Source organism: Octopus bimaculoides, chromosome 9 (genome assembly GCF_001194135.2).
Source record: "Octopus bimaculoides isolate UCB-OBI-ISO-001 chromosome 9, ASM119413v2, whole genome shotgun sequence".
NCBI lineage: Eukaryota > Metazoa > Mollusca > Cephalopoda > Octopoda > Octopodidae > Octopus > Octopus bimaculoides.
In genome coordinates this window covers 39,151,716-39,161,734 of record NC_068989.1, presented here as the reverse complement: position 1 = coordinate 39,161,734, position 10,019 = coordinate 39,151,716, and the positions used below count along the sequence as shown (strand labels likewise).

The 10,019-nt window shown below is 36.8% G+C and overlaps 1 protein-coding gene across 1 annotated transcript in view; it reads right to left on the bottom strand.

Moving 5' to 3' along the window:
• Nucleotides 1-10,019, bottom strand: part of LOC106869101 (endoplasmic reticulum aminopeptidase 1) — a 1,169,084-nt gene that overhangs the window by 238,084 nt on the left and 920,981 nt on the right. The window lies entirely within an intron of this gene.

Sequence of the window (10,019 nt, the reverse complement as noted above, 5' to 3'; positions counted from 1 at the left end):
TATATATATATATATATATATATATATATATATTGTCCACACTGGCTTGGGTTTGGTGGTTTCACTGGGCTGGCATGCTGGAAAGCTGTGCCAGGATCCAGTTTGATTAAGTATGGTTTTCCATGGCTGGATGCCCTTCCTATGCCAACCACTCCGAGAGTGTAATGGGTGATTTTACATGCCACCGGCACTGGTGCCATTTGCATGACACCGGTATCTGCCATGACTGATTTTGCTTGGTTTGATGAGTCTTCTTCCGAAGCACAGCATGATGCCAAAGGTCTTGGTCATTGCCACTGTGAGGCCCAACACTCAAAAGGAACTCATCCACTTTGCCTCTATGAGGCCCAGTGCTTGAAAGGTACACAATCACTTTGCCTCCATGTGGCCCAACATTCAAAGGTTGATTTTTTTTTACATAACACCAGCATGGATGCACTTGACTCAACATGTCTTCTTAAGCAGAGCACATCGTCAAAGGTCTTGGTCATTAGTCATTGCATCCGTGAGGTTCAAAGTTCGAAGGTCATGCTTCACCACCTTGTCCCATGTCTTTCTGAGTCTACTTCTACCACACGTTCCCACCACCATTAGAGATCAGCTCTTCTTTACACAACTGTCCTTGTCCATATGCATCACATGACCATACCAGCAGCACTTTTGCACACCACATCTAATTCCTCTTATGGTTAACTTTTCTTTCAAGATGCTTATATGTGTGTGTGTATACAATCATACACACACACACATATATATATATATAATGGGTGAGAAAAAAAGGCATATAATAGATAGAGACAATTAGTCTTCAGACCAGACCAGATACCTAAAATCTAAAGGCGAATAAAAGAAAACAGAATCCAGACAAACAATAGCTGGCAAGCTGGCTATAAGGAATGTACTGGTCAAGCTAATGAAAGTGCAATAAAACAAAAGATGGACAAGTGATTGGTAATTATATCAAAACATTTATAAAATTGTCATACAGTAAGTAGTGAGTATAAATATATATGTATATATAATTAGGCAGAAAAACAGAACACTCAGTAATATGAGAGTTTATAGTAATTCTTTATAGATAGGTATATATATCCTGGAAATTCATACTCAAGAGTAATCCTTCACAATGGCTCTTCGTGCAGTACTCAGAGAGGCAAGTACCCAGAGAGTTCATATGTAACCTCACAAACAAGAGTGGAAAATATGGATAATCCTTTACAGGTGTAAAATGTGGATAATCCTTTACAGTGCAGTATTGTGCACCGTGTATATATACATGAAAGTATATGGAATAACGCAAGTTGAAATTATATGAACAGTCACCCAATCTTCAGAAAGAGGGCATGTTCATACATATGATTTAAACTTGTGCCTCTGTTAAACACAGTATTTTTATTATTGCTATGGTTGTTAATGTAATTGGGGTGTTTAATTAGTGGATTGGTAAAATATCAAGGAAATTGCTTTGCAGTATTTCTTCCATTTCTTTACATGCTGAGTTGAAATCCAGCCAAGGTCATCTTTGCCTTTCATTCCTCCTAGGTTAATAAAATAAAGTACTAGTAAATTACTGGCATCAATTATTTTGACTAACCAACCTTCTCCCTTCAAAATTACTGCCCTTTGTATCTATATCAGAAATCATTATTTTTGTTGTTGATTTTTACTTGTTGGCTCTGAAGAAAGGTGTATTACCTATGGCTTTTGCAGGCCCTCGAAGACCGATGAAACTGATGCCATTAAGCTACTTTTTGTATTATTGCAAGATGACACCAGCAGAAAAGGCTTGAGCAGATAGGAGATTCCAGAGGGAAGAAGTTCTGAGGGGCAAAGATTGGGTGTAGGATAAGTTTTGAGCCCGTGATGTTGGATACAACAATTCATGAGATGAGGAGTGAAGTTAGGAGTAGATGACAGGAAGTGGCCCAAGACCAGCAGACAGTTCTGAGGAACAGAGGTTATTAGAGTTGCAGTCGCAAAAACAGAAATATAAGACATTACGTCTGTGGAGTAGAGGCTGGAGTGTGTCTGAATAATTTCATTCCAATCAGCAAAAAGCTTTAACAACTCTGAAACTCAACAAACAACAACAAAACAAACACTGAACAATCAAAGGAACCTCTAAGGGGTCACTTGATGAGCTACATATAGGAGCCAAATTTTTATTCAAAGCATGTGCTAATGTCTTAAAAAAGGAAAGGTATATTGATAAAAGTGATCTCAGATAAGGAAAAAAAAGAGGGGATGGTCACAGATGAAATGCTGTTATTTAATAAGATAATTTGATCAGAAAGATTAGGAGCTAAATAACAATGAAAGACATACTGTAACACACCTATGAGCTATAAAAATTTGCCTTCCTACTCCCTCTATAGGCAATATGACATATTGCTGCACCACCAGTAATACAGATATGCTCCTGATACTGTAGGAAAGTAGTAGCATAAAACATAAAGTTTGAGTCAATGAAACAGTCTCTACAAGGTTGCTTAATCTGCTAGAAATATAAGTCAAATTGCTCTCAGATTGTACCCTAATATCTAAAATAGAGGTAAGTAGGCATTCATTTATGTAGATTTAAACACATTAATTCTGAAAGCCAAAAACCATATATGATTAGTTTTTTTACACAGTTTCTGTTTTTATAGTACAAGACACTTGCCCAAGATGTCATGCAGCGAAACTGAACCTGAAATCACAAAATCACATGGTGACACAGCAAGCTGCTTAACTACAAGGCCATGACTGCATCAACATAGAATGTTAGTGGAAACCTATTCAATAACTGGGTAATTTAAAAGAATAATGTTAGAAAGTTTTCAAGGAATGCTTTCTGCATAAAGAGAATATAGTTAAGTGGAAATAAGCTATATGCTGCAATCAGCAAGAATGAAACTAACATCATGAAATCTTGAGAATAGATTTGATATCTTTGACTTTGGTTTAGTCTGAAATATTACAGTTTTGCTGCAAGGCTAAATATGCTGGTAGCATATTGACAGATTATAAATATTAAATATGGTTCTACATACAGGGATATTTCATACTAAAATCTGTATTTAATATTATCTAGTCAAAAACTAAATAACGAAATAATGTACGTACGTAAGTATGTACATACGTACGTATGTGTGTACATACGTACGTATGTGTGTACATACGTACGTATGTGTGTACATACCTGCCTGCCTGCCTACCTACCTACTTCCCTCCTTACCTACCTATCTATCTCAGTCGAGTTGCTCTCAAGCAACTATGCTGTCCTGGGTCAGCCTTGAGTGACTGCAACACAACGAAAGCATTCTATAGGGGATTAGTGAAGGGGAGGTACGATGATAATTTCAGGGTGAACCTGGGCGTCGACGAGTAACACCTGACCTGCCTGTTCAAGATGGCTTTCAGACCGGGACCTATGGACAACTTCCAGAGATCCCTGGTCTGGCAGTGCTATTGGGAAGTGCTACCCTTTCAAGATAAGCTCTACAGGCATGGCTCGAGAAACACAGGGACGACCTGCTCGAGATGCGGACAGAGCGACAAAACCGTTCTGCACACACTCATACAATGTCCAACCATTTCAGACCTGTGGGCTTATGTCGAACAACTGTGTGTGGGACGAGTCAGTTTATCAGCTGAGTCTATCGTGAATATTGTCGCACCTCCTTCCTTGAAATGGGGAGGATCCATTTTCATCGTACTTGTGGCTAGGGTAAAAAAATGTGTATGGTGGACACGTCTGAAAGGTCTAGAGACAAACACTTTCCTCTCTGGTGAATCTCTCATCAACGTCTTCAAGTTTCACTTGAAGAGGAAGGTAAGAGTAGAGAGGGAAGCTCTGTCTACTGAATGCTTCAAGAAAAGATGGGTGAATGTAGCAAGGATGGCACATGTGAATGACAGAGCCACCTTGAGCATAATCCTATGAACTAGAAAAAAAAAAGGTAAAAAGAGAGTCACTTACTGTAATGTATTTTTCTGCATGACATTATTGGCCAAGGTTACCGTGGTCTTTTCCATAGGCTTTTCTTCCCACAGATAAACCTAATCTGTTTCCCCCTTTACACTTTACATCATGACATTTCTGTGATACACGATCCCTATTGATCGTTTTTTTTTTTTACAATCTCTTTTGATCGAAAATCTACCCCCCTTTTTTCTTCCTTCCCTCTCTTCCCCAAAAAGAAAAGCTCTACTTTGTAACTTGTCCCTTCTGTGTTCAGCCCTGTGTGGCTAATAAAGAAACATATCTATCTGTTTATCTAACTTCTTAGCTATTAACTTACTAACCTACCCACCAATCTGTCTACATATATACATACAAATCAATCTGTTTACCTCCCTGTCTATCTAACTCTCTACTTATCTATGTACCCACCTCCACAAACACCTATCTACCTGTCCACTAACCTATGTAACCACCAACCTACTCACCTGTGTATCCAATAACCTACCTGCAAGGTGGTACTAGAAAGTTCCCAGACTAGTAAAGCTTAATAAAAAATAACTTATTTACCTAAGTTTTAACATCATCTTTGAAATACTCACCTTGGCAGCAATACACCAGTCCCAGCATTGCTGTCACTTTTGGAATCTGACCTGGAAGTCGTTTTCTGTAAGCAAGTCAAGAACTTTTTGCAATTCGTTCTTGACCTCAACAATGTTATAATGGTGACCATTGAGCTGCATTTTCATCTTGGGAAAGAGATGAAAGTATACAGGTGCTAAATTTGGCGAATAGGGTGGGTGCAGAAGTGATACCATACTGGTTTTGGTGAGAAACTCACAAGCGAGGAAAGCTTGGTGACAGGGTGCATAGACGTGAAGAATCCAATTCTTCATGCTCCACAGATCTGATTGATTTTGCCAGACGTCCCCACTCAAACACATTAAAACATTGTTGATTATCCACTGATAAACATCATGCACAAGCTGAAGAATTTTCCCTATATTTCCAGAGGCAACACTCATGGAAGGTCTTCAGGATCGCTCATTGTTTTCCAGGGACTTTCTTCCATTTTGAAGCACCTGTGCCACTTGAAACATTGCATACAACTCATTTATTGCCTCGTCACCATAAGCTTGCTGAAGCATGCTCAATGTCTCTGTAGAAGACTTCCCATGTTTTGCACAAAATTTCACATTGGCTCTTTGTTCCAACTTTCTGTCCATGACAAAAATCGTACACTACAGCATACATGTGATCCCAAAAACACAAATTTCACAAGTTGTGATGTAAACACAGCGATATCACTGGAACACTGCTTCATGAAGGTCACTGTTAGCTCTCACTCTACATGCAACTATGAGCTGCCATCTGTTGGTGTGCTACAGAACTAGTCTGGGAACGTTTTGATGCCACCTAGTACCTATATACAAATCACTCTATTCACCCGCCTATCACCCTAACTCCTATCCTATCTACCTACAAACTTACCCACCTACCTATCTCCTTATCTACCTACCATTGGTAGGTAAGTAGACTGGTAGGTAGGTGATAACATAGGTGGGTAGGCAAATTTGTGTGTAGATGAGTAAGTACTTAGATAGGTAGATAGGTGGATTGGTTAATGTGTAGGCATATATATCTAGGTAAGTAGAATGGTAGGCAGGAGGTTATGAAGGTAGGTTGATATATATATATATATGTATGTATGTATGGTTTATATATATATATATATATATATATATATATACATACAGAGAGAGAGAGAGAGAGAGAGAGAGAGAAATACAGATAGACAGACAGCTAGCTAGCTTGATAGATAGATAGATAGACAAACATATAGACAGAAAGACAAGACAAGACAGGCATGACAGGCAGACAGATATATAGCTAGATAGATATTTCCTTATCAGATCGTCATGCTCATTTGAATCATAAGTATTCTTAAATCCATTGCCCATTAATGTTTCAAAGCTATATAAGCTCTTCCTCTGATGGATTGTGGAATAACATTTTCACATATCCTGCACTGGGTTGCAAAGGATTTTGGTGCTGATTTCTCTAGCAAACTTAATTGTTGGATAAATTTTAAAACTACCACTGACAAAAGAAAATTAAAAAAAGCACTTCCTTTAATCCTTTGTGACCCAAGTCAGGGTATGTGAAAACATGTCATTGTATTGATATTTCATTCTGACATTTGAACTGAGAAAGCTTTGAAAGTAAATGGATTTAGGAATGTTAATGTTACAAATTATACACAATGGACTAATAAAATGATATGGGGAATCATTGATGGAAAAGATCAGGCTCCAATATAGTCATGCCAGTAATACAACGTGTTTGAGTGATAGCTATTTCTAATCTACACAACTGTATACAGTACTCATGCCATGCATAAAGCATCCAGTACAGTCAGTAAAATTTCTGGTATCAGGAAAGGCATTCATCTATAGAAAGCATGCCAAAGCTGATACTGAAGAACAACTTGGTCTTCTAATTCATTTGCTTCAGTCCAGCTTTGCAACCTATGCAAGCATACAAAACCAATGCTAAATGATGATAATAATGATAAAGATAACATTTTATATATATAGAATAAGAAAATTTTAGTGGAGATGATACTCCATGTATAGAACAACTGCTTTTGTGCTCGTTTATAAGCTAAGGAGTAATAAAATCTTTAGTAGAAGATAAAGATTTCGGTTGTCAGTAATTTACATCCAAATAAACAAAATAAAATCACGGCTTAGATTAGAATGCACGAATCCTTAACCTTAAATACCACATTCTATATTAAATAATTCTTAAAAAAATATTCAAGTACGATTAATCACATGCTCACCTGTCTACCTATTCAACAATTCAATTATCTTTTCTTTATAAACAGTTCTATTTCAGCATCATAATTATATTAATTTTGGATGACACTGCATCTACTTTGTCAATTATATAATCATTCAATGTCCACCTACCAACAGGAATTCATCAAGTAGAATTTAACTGCACTTTACCACAAACCCTGAAGAAGAAAATATTATTTCGATGGAGCGGAATATGGAATGTTGCTACAGCCCTTTAATATTTTCTGAAATGTCCGTGGGTTTTTAACTGGCTTTTACTTTCATGATATCTCATATTACTGAACTCTATTTACAATTTTTATTCTCTCTCAAATACATGTATCTACACACGCATACATGTTTCTTATGATCTTATGTCTTCGTTTACATTTTATTATTCTTTATTATTTGACTTTTTGACTTATACAAGTGTTTATTGAACCTAAAAGTACATGAGTGGAACAATGTATTCAATCCAATCACATCTTATAAATCACTGGAAGCATAATTTTGTTTATTTGGATGTAAATTACTGACAACTGAAATTATCTTCTATTAAATATACATATATATATATATATATATATATATATAAGTTCAAAAAAACAATAACAAAAAAACAACAAAGTGAGGACGTGATATGGATAGTATTATTGGATGCTCAGGAAAGGAAAGAGAGAGTGTATGACGTTTCGGGCGTAGCCTTTCATCGGAAAGATGGAAAGTTCGGAGAATGGAAGAACGGAGAAAGAGGAAAATGGTACCGATGCCCATGAGATATATATATATATACAGAGAGAGAGAGAGGTATGCATGTCATCAGCATCATCTTACATATACTTTCCATGCTAGCATTGTATAGGTTATTTCTCCAAAACATGCAAGGGGAAGGCATCTCACACGAAGTTTCAACTTTTGGATTGGCTTCTGTGGTTAGAAGTCAATTCTTTGTAAACCACTGTCTGTCTGTCTGTATGCATGTATGCATGCGTACACACTTTTGGTTTAACAAAATATAACATTCAGAATATATTATGGAGAATGTGTGCACATATGTTTTTATATAAACACACACTCATATATATATATATAAATATATGACAACCTCACTAGTGCCAGTGGTACAAAAGAAAAAAGCATCCAGTACACTCTTTAAAATGGCCAGTATTAGGAAAGACACCCAGCTGTAGAAATTATACCAAAGACAGCAATGGAACTCAAAGCAGCCGTGCAGCTCACCACTTCCCTGTCAAGCCATCTTACCCATGCCAGCATGGTAAGTGGATATTAAAAGATAATGATGATGATAAATATATATATGCAGAGTATATGATTGTGTATAAATCTAGTAGTTTTCCCCAGACACTAATCAGAGTTGCTTACTGTGATTTTTAAACTTTTACCATTCAGATTACTCTGTGAGATGTAATACTCATTTATTCAGATTGTTTTTAATTAATCATGCATCAGATTTCAGTGATATGATACTTTATTCTTTAGAACGACATTGTAGAATAGATGTGAGAAGCCAGATCTAGCTAGTTTGAATATAAAATGGATAGAATATTTGGATCTGATATAGCTGGTTTAAATGCTAAAGGGTGAAGGCGGCAATAGCATAATCTAAAACCTCAGTTTTGTGAAGACTTGTATCAAATGAGAAACTCTAGGTAACAACAGAGTGAATCGGCAGTTTAGTACAAATATACAGGGTTCTTAGAAAGTAGAACAATTCCTTAATGACTAAAGGGTTAAGTATGTGAGGATGTGTGTATAAACATCATCAACAACAATAATATGAATATATCAAAGAGTATTATTCTTTTAAAATACAATAAGAATGAAAATATGAATCTGAAATTATCAATGTCAGACAAAGATCAACAGCAATACAAGAGATCAGAAAGAAGATAACCAAAATTATCTAATGAAAGTGTAAGGTTAACAGAGTCCTACAGTTTAAGAGGGAGTCAATGGTAGTATTCATTTGATCTTTAGTCAACTTTACAAATAAATTTGATTCTAAACTGGACATGTTTATGATGCCAGGCATACTTCATTTTTACATTTAACATTGCTCTGAAGAATCTGGTAGTTCATTTCCATCAGAAGACGAACTACAAAACTTTCAAATACAATTTGGCTATTGAATTAACGGGTGCGCAATTTTATATTTATCCGACAGTTTTAGTGGCAAATAGATGGAACCACTCAATAAATTCAGAATAAATATATGAGAGACTGAAAATAGTATATAAGGTTAATTACATTTTGACACTGACACCAACAACTTTAACAACATGCAGCAAGCAAGCCGTAAAATTGTTGCTTCACATCCCAGTTACTCGATTAAGTGAATTCTCAATAATAAGAGAAGCAAAGAGACACCTAGCTACAAATTCTAGATACCCGTAGGCTAAAACTGTAGGACAAAGGTCAAGTTTTTAACGATTAAATTCAGATAGAGTAAGTTATTAAGTTCTGCCTTTAGATATCAATTCTAGTTGTAGACGCTTTATGACTGGATACTACAGCTTTGTATGAAAGGTAAGACACACACCTCTAAGTCCATGAATTAGATATTCAACTCATGAGAAAATTTGAATGGATAAGATAGATTGGGAAAAGTCAATAAAAGTAGAAAAGTCTATGTCTACCTATATGTCTTGTTGTTGTTGTTTTTATTTAGTCCCTGGTCAATCATGATCAAGCAGATCAAAGATATTCATATCATGACTACACTATCTTCTTTAAATGTGTAGGACTACGCCACCACCACTACCATGATCACGATTAGGCATTTGTAGATGGGTGTCTTCTTCACTGAGTCAAAACAATAAATATTTGACCCTTTTCCCTCTGCTACCACCACCATCATAATTAGTTTTATATCCATTTTCCATGCTGGTATCATCATCGTTTAACGTCCGTTTTCCATGCTAGCATGGGTTGGACGATTTGACTGAGGACTGGTGAAACCGGATGGCAACACCAGGCTCCAGTCTGATTTGGCAGAGTTTCTACAGCTGGATGCCCTTCCTAACGCCAACCACTCAGAGAGTGTAGTGGGTGCTTTTACGTGTCACCCGCACGAAAACGGCCACGCTCGAAATGGTGTCTTTTATGTGCCACCCGCACAAGCCAGTCCAGGGGCACTGGCAACGATCTCGCTCGAAAATCCTACAGGAGCCAGTCAGGCGGTACTGGCAACGGCCACGCTCAAAATGGTGCAT